The sequence below is a fragment of the Pongo abelii genome, chromosome 1 (assembly GCF_028885655.2).
Source record: "Pongo abelii isolate AG06213 chromosome 1, NHGRI_mPonAbe1-v2.0_pri, whole genome shotgun sequence".
Taxonomy (NCBI): domain Eukaryota; kingdom Metazoa; phylum Chordata; class Mammalia; order Primates; family Hominidae; genus Pongo; species Pongo abelii.
The window spans coordinates 138,650,807-138,664,371 of NC_071985.2; the positions used below are offsets into that span (position 1 = coordinate 138,650,807).

Sequence of the window (13,565 nt, forward strand, 5' to 3'; positions counted from 1 at the left end):
TCTTAGCACCCTCCCACTCGGAACTCATATAATTCTCAAAATAACTCTACCAGTTTGGTGGTTTTACCTTCACTTGACAGATACGGAAACCAAGAATGTGAGAAGGTAAGTCACTTTTTCAAGGTCACGCAACTAGTAAGGGGTGGAACCAGGAGTCAACCCAGATAGCTAAGAAATGCCAAGTATGTGGAATTTTAATAAAAGCTGACAACGAATCATCCAGAACCTTTCATATTTACTCTGTGGCAGTTGTTGTCAGAGGAACATACAGAAAACAGGTAATTTGCTCTTCATTGCTGTGACTGAGGGAAAATGACCATGGAGGATACAGATAGGACTGTAGTCTCTTCCCAGGGAAGGGAGTCTGGCTCCTCTCTGGAGGGCCCGGGGTGCTGGGTGGTTTCCAGTGTAGGATGGAAGAAGCTACTTCCATGCTCCGGGCTGCGGCCTGCCCAGCAGAAACTGCCTGGCTCCCTCCAAGGTGGTAGTTAGTTTCCCTCTGCTGTTTATTGATGTGCTATAAAAAGAAAAGTGCTTGTAAACAACGCAAGTGCATGAACAACTTAATTAAAATAATTAAAGTAATAGCTTGTGAAAAAAAGTAGTAAAACTAATTATTATAAAGTAGCTGTGTGGGAGGATGAAAATTGCTGACATTCTTTAGGTCTAAGCTGCTCTATTTGGCACAGAAAACACAGACAGTTTAACTATATCCTCAGAAGGGATCTGAGGTTCCCCTCTCCCAACTTAGATTTTAACTCTCCTGTTTCTCAGTTTTTAATTTCCTCCTTGGCAACAACCACATGCAAATGACTCTCCAGTGGTTCTCACTCCGAGTTGTCCCTTCTAGTCAAGCATCTGACTTTTTTTTTTTTTTAAAGGGAGTCTTGCTCTGTCGCCCAGGCTGGAGTGCAGTGGGATGATCTCAACTCACTGCAACCTCCACCTCCCGGGTTCAAGCAATTCTCCTGTCTCAGCCTCCCAAGTAGCTGGGATTACAAGTGCACCCCACCATGCCCAGCTAATTTTTGTACTTTTAGTAGAGACGAGGTTTCGCCATATTGGTCAGGCTGGTCTCGAACTCCTGATCTCAGGTGATCCGCCTGCCTTGGCCTCCCAAAGTCCTGGAATTACAGGCGTGAGGCACTGCGCCCAGCTGCATCTGACTTTTTTTTTTAACTTAAAGAATTATAAAAGTTTAGAATCTGAGAATCTCAGTGCTGAAGGAAACTGAAAACCTGTTGGTAAAATTATCTATAGGATGCATGGCTCCCTTTGCAAACGTTCCCAGAGCATTGCCACTTGATGGTTATCCAGCCTTTGCTGGAGCCCTTTCAGTGAGGACGAAATGACAGCTGTGGTAGCTCTGGCTGCTGTCGAGTGCCTTTTTGTTTTAAGTTACACTCAGTCCTTTTAGTGCCCCAGTATTCCTCAGTCTCTGCTTCGAGGCCATAGTGAATAAGGAAACTGCCCCTTCCAAATATTTGAAGGAAGAACGATGTCAGCTCGTGCCTTCCCAGTGTCTAATTCAATTGCCAAACCAGCCAGGTGTTCCACGCACAGGAGTGGAGCTCCAGCTGAAAGGTCCCACAGTTTACCTAGGCCCAGCCATGTTTACCTGAGATGGGCAGATGCAGCCTGGCTGAGAGCAGGGTCAGAGTCAGCTGAGAGGAGCCACAGTCGGAGCTGAGGGAAAATCGGTGAACATCAAGCCCAGACCTAGAATAGGGAACAGAAGAAGGACATCAAACTTGCTAGCTCAGAGCGTCAAAAGTAGAGGAGAAACAGAAAGAAGGGTCCAGAAAGGCAGTTCAGAACTAAGACCATGAACGGTCAATTTGTACAGGAGCTCCCTTCTCCAGGGTGAGTCAGGCACACCTCATGGCCATGCAGGGCAATCCCCTCTGTCAAACAGACACCTGGTAGTTCTTCAAGTATTCATTGTGTGACAGGCTTTTGCTAATCCCTTTATTAGCCATTCTATAATCTTTCAGATCATCTCATAGAATTACTGGTCATTAGTAGGTGGAACCCAGCTGACACTTTTGGGTGAAGAGTGAGAGGTGCTTAAAAATGTATATCAGAACATAGAGCAGACTTTCTTTGCTCAGGAAAAATCACTTTAGTGGACTCTCTTAATTATGTAAACATAATTTGATATAGGATGGGAGTTACATCGAATTACAACACTGCACAGCCAATAACTTAAAACCAAATATGGGACATCCCTGTGTTTAAAACTCACCTGGTCACTCTTAACCCCTTATATGTAGAGTTCCCTGACAACATTTCTCCTTCATTTCACTGCCCTGAGGTCCTCTTTCTCACTTCCCTTCTGGCTTTCAGTCTTCAATTCTTTTTTTTTTTTTTAGGTTCAGGGGTACGAACCTTTTATTTTAGGTTCAGGGGTACGAGTGCAGGTTTGTTATATAGGGAAACTTATGACATGGGGGTTTGTTGTACAGATTATTTTGTCACCCAGGTACTAAGCCTAGTACCCAATAATAATTTTTTTTTGAGACAGAGTCTCCCTCTGTCGCCAGGCTGGAGTGCAGTGACATGATCTTGGCTCACTGCAACTTCTGCCTCTCAGGTTTAAGCGATTCTCCTGCCTCAGCCTCCCGGGTAGCTGGGATTACAGGCATGCGCCACCATGCCCAGCTAATTTTTGTATTTTTAGTAGAGCGGGGTTTCACCATGTTGGCCAGGATGGTCTCAATCTCTTGACCTTGTGATCTGCCCGCCTCGGCCTCCCAAAGTGCTGGGATTACAGGTGTGAGCCACTGCACCCGGCCTTAATAATTTTTTTAATCTTCTCCCTCCTCCCACCGTCCACCCTCAGGTAGGTCCAGTGTCTGCTGTTCCCTTCTTTGTGTCCGAGTTCTCATTTAGCTCCTACTTACAAGTGACAACATGTAGGATTGGTTTTCCATTCCTGCATTAGTTTGCTGAGGATGATGTTTCCAGCTCCATGTTTCTGCAGAGGACATAATCTCATTCTTTTTTATTCAGACTTCAATTCTTTTTTCTTTTTTTACTTTTAGAGACAAGGTCTCCCTCTGTCACCCAGGCTAGAGTACAGTAGCATGATCTTTGCTCACTGCAACCTCTTCTTCCTGGGTTCAAGCGATTCTCATGCCTCAGACTCCAGAGTAACTGAGATTATAGGCATGCGCCAAAATATATGGCTAATTTTTGTATTTTTAGTGGAAATGAGGTTTCACCATGTTGGCCAGCTGGTCTCAAACTCCTCCTGGTCTCAAGTGATCTGCCCGCCCTGGCCTCCCAAAGTGCTGGGATTACAGGCATGTAATAGCTTTCCATTCCTGATACTTTTCTTATACAAATTAAGCTAGCTTTGGAGATTTCATCTTTCATATCCAAGGTCTTTTGCTAAACAAAGGATAGTCCTCTCTATGAATAATTGTATTTCCATCTTTAAAATTAATGTTTTTAGGCCTATTACATAAATTTTCTGCACTACTTGTATAGAATTTTAGAATCTTAATGCTAAAAGTAAAATTAGTGCAAGAGAGGTATTAATTGATAACTGAGTCTATTTGTGTTGTTGCCAAAGAATGAATAGATGTGTGTCCTCTAAGGTCCTTCTCATAACTGTCTATCACTTCATGTATGATTTCAGCTCAATATAATTCAACAGTATTTATGGAGTCCCATTTAGTTCTAGAAACTATACTAAGTCACTTTGGGAGATTACAAAGAAATAAAATTAGCTTCTGCTCCTAAGAAAAGGATATCATTTACCCAGAGAAAAGGCAGGACAAAATGCAGATGAGAGTGGGGATGGAGAGAGATAATTAGATAGTTTTAAACATGTTTCAAAATACCTAGGAATCCAACTTACAAGGGACATGAAGGATCTTTTCAAGGAGAACTACAAACCACTGCTCAATGAAACAAAAGAGGATACAAAGAAATGGAAGAACATTCCATGCTCATGGGTAGGAAGAATCAATATTGTGAAAATGGCCATACTGCCCAAGGTAATTTATAGATTCAATGCCATCCCCATCAAGCTACCAATGACTTTCTTCACAGAATTGGAAAAAACTACTTTAAAGTTCATTTGGAAGCAAAAAAGAGCCTGCATTGCCAAGTCAATCCTAAGCCAGAAGAACAAAGCTGGAAGCATCATGCTACCTGACTTCAAACTATACTACAAGGCTACAGTAAACAAAACAGCATGGTACTGGTACCAAAACAGAGATATAGATCAATGGAACAGAACAGAGCCCTCAGAAATAATGCCGCATATCTACAACTATCTGATCTTTGACAAACCTGACAAAAACAAGAAATGGGGAAAGGATTCCCTATTTAATAAATGGTGCTGGGAAAACTGGCTAGCCATATGTAGAAAGCTGAAACTGGATCCCTTCCTTACACCTTATACAAAAATTAATTCAAGATGGATTAAAGACGTAAATGTTAGACCTAAAACCATAAAAACCCTAGAAGAAAGCCTAGGCATTACCATTCAGGACATAGGCATGGGCAAGGACTTCATATCTAAAACACCAAAAGCAATGGCAACAAAAGCCAAAATTGACAAATGGGATCTAATTAAACTAAAGAGCTTCTGCACAGCAAAAGAAACTGCCATCAGAGTGAACAGGCAACCTACAAAATGGGAGGAAATTTTCGCAACCTACTCATCTGACAAAGGGCTAATATCCAGAATCTACAATGAACTCCAACAAATTTACAAGAAAAAAACAAACAACCCCATCAACAAGTGGGCGAAGGACATGAACAGACACTTCTCAAAAGAAGACATTTATGCAGCCAAAAAACACATGAAAAAATGCTCACCATCACTGGCCATCAGAGAAATGCAAATCAAAACCACAATGAGATACCATCTCACACCAGTTAGAATGGTGATCATTAAAAAGTCAGGAAACAACAGGTGCTGGAGAGGATGTGGAGAAATAGGAACACTTTTACACTGTTGGTGGGACTGTAAACTAGTTCAACCATGGTGGAAGTCAGTGTGGCGATTCCTCAGGGATCTAGAACTAGAAATACCATTTGACCCAGCCATCCCATTACTGGGTATATACCCAAAGGGCTATAAATCATGCTGCTATAAAGACATATGCACACGTATGTTTATTGCGGCACTATTCACAATAGCAAAGGCTTGGAACCAACCCAAATGTCCAACAATGATAGACTGGATAAAGAAAATGTGTCACATATACACCATGGAATACTATGCAGCCGTAAAAAATGATGAGTTCATGTCCTTTGTAGGCACATGGATGAAACTGGAAATCATCATTCTCAGTAAACTGTCTCAAGAACAAAAAACCAAACACGGCATATTCTCACTCATAGGTGGGAATTGAACAATGAGAACACATGGACACAGGAAGGGGAACATCACACTCTGGGGACTGTTGTGGGGTGGAGGGAGGGGGGAGGGATAGCATTAGGAGATATACCTAATGCTAAATGACGAGTTAATGGGTGCAGCACACCAGCATGGCACATGTATACATATGTAACTAACCTGCACATTGTGCACATGTACCCTAAAACTTAAAGTATAATAATAATTTAAAAAAAAAAATAAAAAATAAAAATAAAAAAACAAACATGTTTCAGTAGCACTCAATAAATATTTTTGAGTGGATGAATAAATGAATGAAAAGGCAATGGTGTGAGAATTTCAAAAAGCAATTGGAAATTCCAGCCTCAGAAGGATAGTCAAGGAATGACCTGCAGAGATATGATAAATAATGGCCAGGTGCACTGGCTTTTGCCTGTAATTCTAACACTTTGGAAGGCAAAGGCAAGAGGGTCAATTGAGGCCAGGAGTTCAGGACCAGCCTGGGCAACATAGTGAGAGCTTGTCTCCACAGAAAAATAAATAAACTAGCCAGTCATTGTGGCGTGTGTTTGTAGTTCCAGCTACTTGGGATGCTGAGGGTAGAGAATCATTTGAACCCAGGAGGTCGAGGCTGCAGTGAACCTTGATCGGGCCACTGCACTCTAGCCTGGGCAGCAGGGCAAGACTCTTGTCTCAAAAACGACAACAATAACAACGAAATGATAAATCATGGGCTTGAAGGTTTACATGAGGTTGTTCAGTATAGTGTGAGAAACTGAACAAGCCAAGTCTAGAATCCCTGGAGGTACTTACAGGAACAGCCTGAGCAAAGAAAAAGAAGACTATAAAGAAACCATGAGAAAAGAGAAAACAATCTGTCAATAGAGGTAACACAGAATCACAAGAAACTAGAATAAAATAAGACGGAGAAAAACTTTCTTCTTTGGTGGCCATCAAACCAGCTGCTTCAGCAGAGGAAAGGGGAGTAAAAATCAGAGAGAGGGGAGTTTCATTTATGCAGGGAAGGAAAGAAGTGGGTGGTGTTGGCTCTGCACATTGGAGGAAGAAATGCACGGAGCCAGAGAAGACTTGAGCAGGGCTGGAGGCTGACAGGAAGGAGTTACTGCAGCTGGGAGAGAGGAATGGGCTTGCTGATGGAGCACCAACCTGCTGGAGGTCAACCATCAACTGCTGAATCCATAACAGTCGGGTTCTCTGTTGCCAGAGAGGTTTTAGCCTTGGAAAGAAATGGGGCACTGTGTTCTCAGAAACAGCAGAGGGGGCTAAGAAGAAAGTGTATTTTGAGGGAAGAACAGGGAAATCGAGAGTGAAACTGTCCTTCCCACCATCTCTTAGAGTGAGAGAGCCAGGTAGGGCAGTTGTCCTTAGAGAGTGTAAAAGTTTTGAAAAGGCAGCAGAAGGTCAAAAGAGATGACCCCAAGGAAGTGAGGAAGGCAAGTGTTCTCATCTTTGGACTGACTACAATTCATTCACAATAGCTAATATTGGAGTTATTTTTTCTAGGTGCTTGAACACAGAACATCTCACTTAATTCTTAGCACAATCCTTAAGGTAAGTTTATTAAAATTCCAATTTTGAGATGAAGAGACCAAAGCACAGAGAGGTCGGGATGGGAGTGGGGGAGAGATTATACCACTATGGAGCTAGGCTTAAAACCAGGTTGTCTCACTCCAAAGCCCATGCTCAAATCTGTCTCCTACTATAGGCTACCTAATCTTTCCCATCACTTCTTACCAATATTATGCTCTCTCAGCCCTGATCATGATTCCTCAGCCCTATTTCCCACTCCTGGCTGTGGGCCTTCTCAGAGGCTCTTGTTGTATCAGAAATATCCTGCCTGCCCAGCAAACCATTCATTCCAAAATCTCTTCATGGATTTCTTCATAGGTACTATTTCTGTGATGACTTATTTGTTGAAATGAATCTGAGATTGAGATGCTCTTGCTCATGCATACAATGCATTGCAATTGTACAATGCATGCGTGACAGATGCCACTAGCTTTCTGGTCATTGGATGCCTACGCTTATGGATACTTTTGCATCCACGCTGATGTCAGCACCTCCGGGGGAGAGGACTGTTTAATCTCTTCCAATTCTTCCTTATCAGTCTGTATTCTATGATGTTAGTTAACAAATGCCATTTGCAGAATATCATGATGTTGCTAATAGATGTCCATTTATTCATCTTCTCTATAAACTGTAGTATAGTGGCCAAAATTCAAAAGCCTAAAAACTTCTGTAAGGATTTTATTCAGGAGGTCACTTTCCCTAAAATTTGATTGTTTTGTCTGCTGAACTCATATATTTCTAGGTATTTGGTAATTCTACATTGGTTGCTTTATCTGTACTTTAAATATTTCAATTGCTGCCGAGTTGCAAGGCTAGCATTTTTCTGCTTCCTCCGTAGTCCATTTTTTTTTTTGAAAGGTACTAGATTTACTTGGCTCTGATTTCCCCAGGTATCTTTGTGATTCCTAGGAGCCATCCAAATGCTGCATGAAGGCAGTATTAATCTCTGCAGCTTTTTCTTCCCACTCAGGAGTTGTCTTTTCTTGAGTTATCTTAATTTATTGGAAGGGAATTCCTCATTGTTCTTAATTTATCACTCTCTGACACTGCTTCCATTTCTGGTACATTTACTGGCCTCATGAAGGCAAGACCAAAAAATTAAAGTAAAATAAATTAAAATAAACCCGAGTTCAATGTTTCCATTTCCTGGATGCTCCTCCTTACCCACAATCCCTTTAAGATATTTAAAGAAATTTGTATCGTTGAGGTGTCTTCTAAGGCTGTCCTTCCATCACTGTCTACTTTACATTTTTTTTTCAGTTCACTTTTAAAGCCTCTTAGTATTGTTTCAAATGCCCCCACCCTTTTCTTCTTTTTAAGTGTGCTGGTTTTATAAACCAGGAACCTTCTGTTTTCCCATGGTGACATTTAATCATTATCTTCTGTGTGATGCTTCTTCATTTATTAATCTGAGCAGTTAATTCATTTCCTGGACACAGGATTTATAAGAATCTTTAATTTGCCTTATTACCCACTTTGTTTGCTCAATTAACCCTTTGTAATAGTATCATGTTTTTCTACTCCTACTTAGCTTCTTCATTCCACTTCATTCTACGTAATCAACTCTCCCCCTTCTTTTGAATGACTTAGCTGCTGTGGTCTATCTTTTTTGCCTTTCTCTCCATGATTTTAGCATCTTGGTTGATTAAAGAAGAGCTTCCTCTTAGCTTTCTGCCTATTGATTTTTAGGATTGAAGTAAAAGACAATTTAATTATGGGCTATAGCATATCTTCTCTTGTGCCCATAATCATGTGTGACAAACTCATTGACTTGAAATAAGCAAATTCTTATTTTCATAAAACAATCATACTTTTTTTCTATCATTTCCTACTAGTTATAGGACATTTCATCCCCTTAGGTCATCTCGATAGTCATCAAAATTATTTTTAAACACTTTTACATGTTTCCCTTTAAAATAGTTCATTTTCATGAACACTTTCTTCTTGGTCTTAAAACATCTGCATTTGCTGATACTTGTGTTTTACATGTTCCTTTTTATGTTTCTGATGGAAATATTTTGCTAATCTATAGAGGCTTAAATTTCTGTCTTTTTTGGGGGGGGTGGGGGTAACTTTTTCTAAACTAATGATGCAGTCATTCTTACCTGGAATTCATCATATTCGTGGCACAATCTCAAAGAACTTCATGGATAAAGATAGCTGCCTTGGAGTTAGACACTCCGAGGCATAAAGGGGTTAAATTATGAGCACAGCGACGGCGACCTAACAAGAAGGCGGTGATGGAACCCAGAGAAGCCAGCATTCTTAAGTCACTTCTCCTGTCCCTCTCGCCCCGCCCCCGCCAGTTCATCTCTTTTGTTGCTGGCTAGTTTCCTCTGATTGTAATTCATTCTGTATTCCTTCCTGCCCCTCTGTCTTGGCTAATTGTTCTTTCCCACACTACGGGGTTTTAATTTCCTCAAGTTATCGCCTTATCACCGGAGTTTACACTTCCTCAGCTCTTTCGGGCCTGTCTCCCGCTCACCACTGACTTTTGGTGACCCTTGCCCGAACCCTCAGTTTCCACTGCACCTCAGTTTGCCGATCGCTGAAGTGGGACTGTTATTTCTCCCACTTCTCCCAAGGCAGCTGCATCAGAGTCCAGTCATTTTAGGACAGTTTTGCCAGTTAAGAACTACGTCTGAGCTCTGTGGTGATTTTCATGGACATTCCAATGAGTTCCACTAGCAAAGCTGGAAGCTCCAACGATATGCCATCATTCTCTTCCCCAGATCACTACATTCCCCCAAACAGCCTTTTGGTTCTGTTTACCCTTATTTTTAACTTTGAAAGGAAATCTAGCAATAAAAATTCTGTTTTGCTCTGAGTGGTACATTCACTGACAAGAAATTTTCTCCATGCTTTAAAAGTTGGAGTGACATTTTGAGCAAACTCACTATCTCAGAAAATGTCTTCACGACATGGTGCTGACCTAGGAATCCCATCAAATGCACAGACTCATCAATTTTCTTTACATTAGGTTCAGAGGAGAATCTTAATTTTCTAAAACTACAATCCATGCCTTCTAAAAATCTCTTGTCATTATCGCATTGTGAGGGGAGGGAATTCGATATTAAATACAGACCACTTTGCATTAATTCCTGGGTGTCAAGAGTTAAAGGGAACACACAAACCCAGTGTTGCTATTTTGTTTTATTTTTCTCTTAGAGGATGGATCCTTCCTTTTCCTCTTAGTGCCTGGGACTGGGGAATGAAGTGTCCTCTGCCTGAGGAGGTGGAGTGGAGGCCTTCGTTTTAAGACCAGGGTTCTGATTACACCTGACAGGGCCGAAACTTGATGCCTGCAGAGCTTACTGGTATCTTATCTTCTTCCACTAGCCAGGATTACAGCAGGAATGTAACAGAAGTTGTCACTGATTCAGTTTGTATATGCTTAGTATGTACACAAAAAAGCAAAAACAAAAACAAAATTCTTTTTTGTCCTCCTTGAAATTAGCTCCAGAGAGAGTTCTTTCCATCTTTTTAAAAATGTTGGTCAACAAAAAGACTTTTGTTCTCAAGGCTAAATCTTAATGCTCCTGCAGAGAGTCTCATAGTTCAAGAATAATCACATTTTATAAAAAGTCTGCCTCAGAAAAAGATTCACAGAACCTGAGCCATGGCAGTGATTTTGTGGTATTTGGATTCGTGTCTATAAAAATATTTGTACACCAGAAGGTGGATTGTTCAACGCATTCATCCCAAACCAAAAGATTTTTTTTTTTAAACTCACACACACTAAACACTGTGGGGGTGGGGGGGATCATTAATTTTTTTCCCAGTCATGCTGCATGAGTAATAGTAAAAGCAACAGCTAAAACAATAAGATTACTGTGTTGAATTCTTAATGCATTGTCAGGTATAAAGACTTCAGGTAGTGCTGAAAATATTTTCTCCCTCCGAACAACACATACCTTACGTACAACTCACTTTGACAGTTTACCAAGTGTACATATTTTCTAAAACAAAATCATCCTGCTGATGGAGGAAGCTATATGGGGTGACCTACTCAAGACTGGATTGGGAAGCATCCAAATTAAACATGAAGCCAACAGCCTAGGGCCCCAGTGATTCATCCAACATGACTTTTTCTCTGCAGGTTGATTTCATTTTTAACAGTCAATTCTCAACTAACTGCTCTAATGGGTGGGGAGGTATACATGATAAAACCAAAACAGGATAACAGAAAACTAACTGTGCAGTGTCTAATGTTGGCGGGAGGGTTGTTATCTATGTCCCACACCATGGCCACTCCATGGATCTTGGCTGTTCATTTATTGCCATGTTACAGCAAACCTGGACTATTTCCTGAAGGAAATCTGGCCCCTACCCATGGGTACACTGTAGTCTGCCTCTTTGAGGACATAGGTCTATACAAGTATATGGCCTGGTTAGGAACCTTCACTTTCACAAGTGGATGCCAAGTTCTTAGGTGTACATCCGCGTCTAATCAGAAGTATAGAGTTTCAGCTGTTGGGTACCTGCCAGACAATTTATCCTTGACTTCTCTGCTGCTTAATTCTTATGGAAGTTTGATTGGAGAAAACAACATTTAGGGACAGATGCAGGCCATCTTTCTTTCTTTCTTTCTTTCTTTCTTTCTTTCTTTCTTTCTTTCTGTCTGTCTTTCTTTCTTTCTTCCTTCCTTCCTTCCTTCCTTCCCTTTACTTGCTCGAGTGCAGTGGTGGTGATCACAGCTCACTGCAGCCTTGACCTCTTGGGCTCAAGCAATCCTCCTGCCTCAGCCTCCTGAGTAGTTGGGACCACAGGCATGAGCCACCATGCCCAGCTAATTTTTACATGTTTTATAGATAAAGGGTCTCCCTACGTTGCCCAGGCTGGTTTTAAATTCCCGAGTTCAAGCAAGCCTCCCACCTTGGCCTCCCGAAGTGCGGGCATTACAAATGGAAGCCACCACACCTGGCCTTCTTTTAGATATTTTAGATATTTTAAACTTTATCTGTGGATCAAGTCAGATAATTAAAAAACTTCATTTGTGAACTGCATCATGTCATTCCCTCAGAGAATTGAATTTTAAAGGACCTCACTTTGTCATTAGGCCCTAGGTTAAAGGCTCCTTGAGTGATACAATAAGAAACAGCTATTGGAAACTCATCTGCTTTAAGTGTCATTCACGACATCAGTGTCCTTTTTGAGGACATATGGGAGAAACGTCTTTCAGGTCTTCAGGCTCCTGAGACCGTGGTATGTATGTTATAAAACACTGTGAATCCTATAACTGGTCTGTTTTCTTCATTGCTCAGAGCCAAATTTGAGATCCCCCTCCAGAAACTACTTGAGTCTTTACAGTTGGAATTTCCGTGTCATGAGTGGTGAGTGGTTTCATTTCCTGTTTCACTTTACTGCCTTGCTTGTATTTTTCTCTTTGCTCTAATTAATTTATTTTGGTTCAATCATATTGCATGATTTTTATGTTACCTAAAATGCATGTCAAATGAGGTGGCAATTTGAAATCGTTAAATCATTCTTATGGCATTTCCTGAGCAAATAGCAATAAAAATATACCTTTGGAGTGTAAGGGAGGAAAAATTTCTCGCTCATTGCTGGGTTCATGGCTGAGGCATCTATAACAAAAGACAGATTAACAAAAGAAAAGCATATAAATTTATTTAATATGTAAGTTTTATATGGCATAGCTTCAGAAATGAAGATCCAAAGAGACAGAGAAACCTGTGGGTTTTTATGCTAAGTTTGATGAATAAGTGGATGATTGTGGAGATGATTAGACAAAAGCTGTATGATCTAATGCTAATAAACTAGGGGGAACTTAGCAAGGCTTGTTTGTTCAGATTCTTCTCTATGTCTCTGTGTCTTCAAGGATAGGGGCGTTCCTTCCCCCTGGCTACAGGGTGGGCACCTCTGGAAAGAAGGTTTTATGACCTGCTTCTAAGAGAAAGGCAAGGGGAAGGTGAGAGTAACCTTCCTGTTTCTGGGGTTTTCTGAAGCGCCAAGGTGCCATATTTTGGGGTAGTGTGTTCTGAACCCTACAAGGGGATACTCCCAAAAGTATAAACAATTTGGGGAAAAATTTAGGATGTTTTAATTATCCCAGATAATTGGGAATTTGATATACAATGACACCTTAATGAACAAACTCTCAGGACAAATCTAGTTTTAATTAATTTGACAGAGTTGCAGAATAAATTGAAGGACATGCTGATCTCAGACAGGAAGGCACCGTCACTGGTGGGAAATGTTCCTTGAAAAGGGCTTGTCTGGGCCAAGGACTGAAACCAAGGCCTGCTTCATCGGAAAAAGTGAAGGAAGGAGGGAATTCATTCCCCGTAACACAATTTAATGCTTCACTGTCCCTTTAAAAAATCTTGTTTATAGTATTATTATGGTTAAATTTAAGTAAGCCATAACATAATCCTTCTATCCATCCTTGATAATGGAGCTTATTTATGAAGATAAAGTCTACCAAATACATTCAACAATGTGCCCAGCACTGGGGATAAATCAATGAGTCAGAATCCCTGTCCTCAACACCCGCTTTGAGCCCTTTTCTTTGTTCATTCATTCAAACAGTATTTATTAAGTATCTGAAGGGAGGGCTATGACTGTGGCAGGGCATCTAAGTTATAATGGATGAGGGGCA

The 13,565-nt window shown here is 41.0% G+C and overlaps 1 long non-coding RNA gene across 1 annotated transcript; it reads right to left on the bottom strand.

Moving 5' to 3' along the window:
• Nucleotides 1–215: 215 nt before the first annotated feature.
• LOC112130523 (uncharacterized) lies at nucleotides 216–9,185 on the bottom strand. Its single transcript, XR_002912786.3, has 3 exons — nucleotides 9,052–9,185; nucleotides 1,619–1,719; nucleotides 216–517 (listed from the first exon to the last, which is right to left on the bottom strand). It is a non-coding gene; the product is annotated as an uncharacterized LOC112130523 (long non-coding RNA).
• Nucleotides 9,186–13,565: the final 4,380 nt, after the last annotated feature.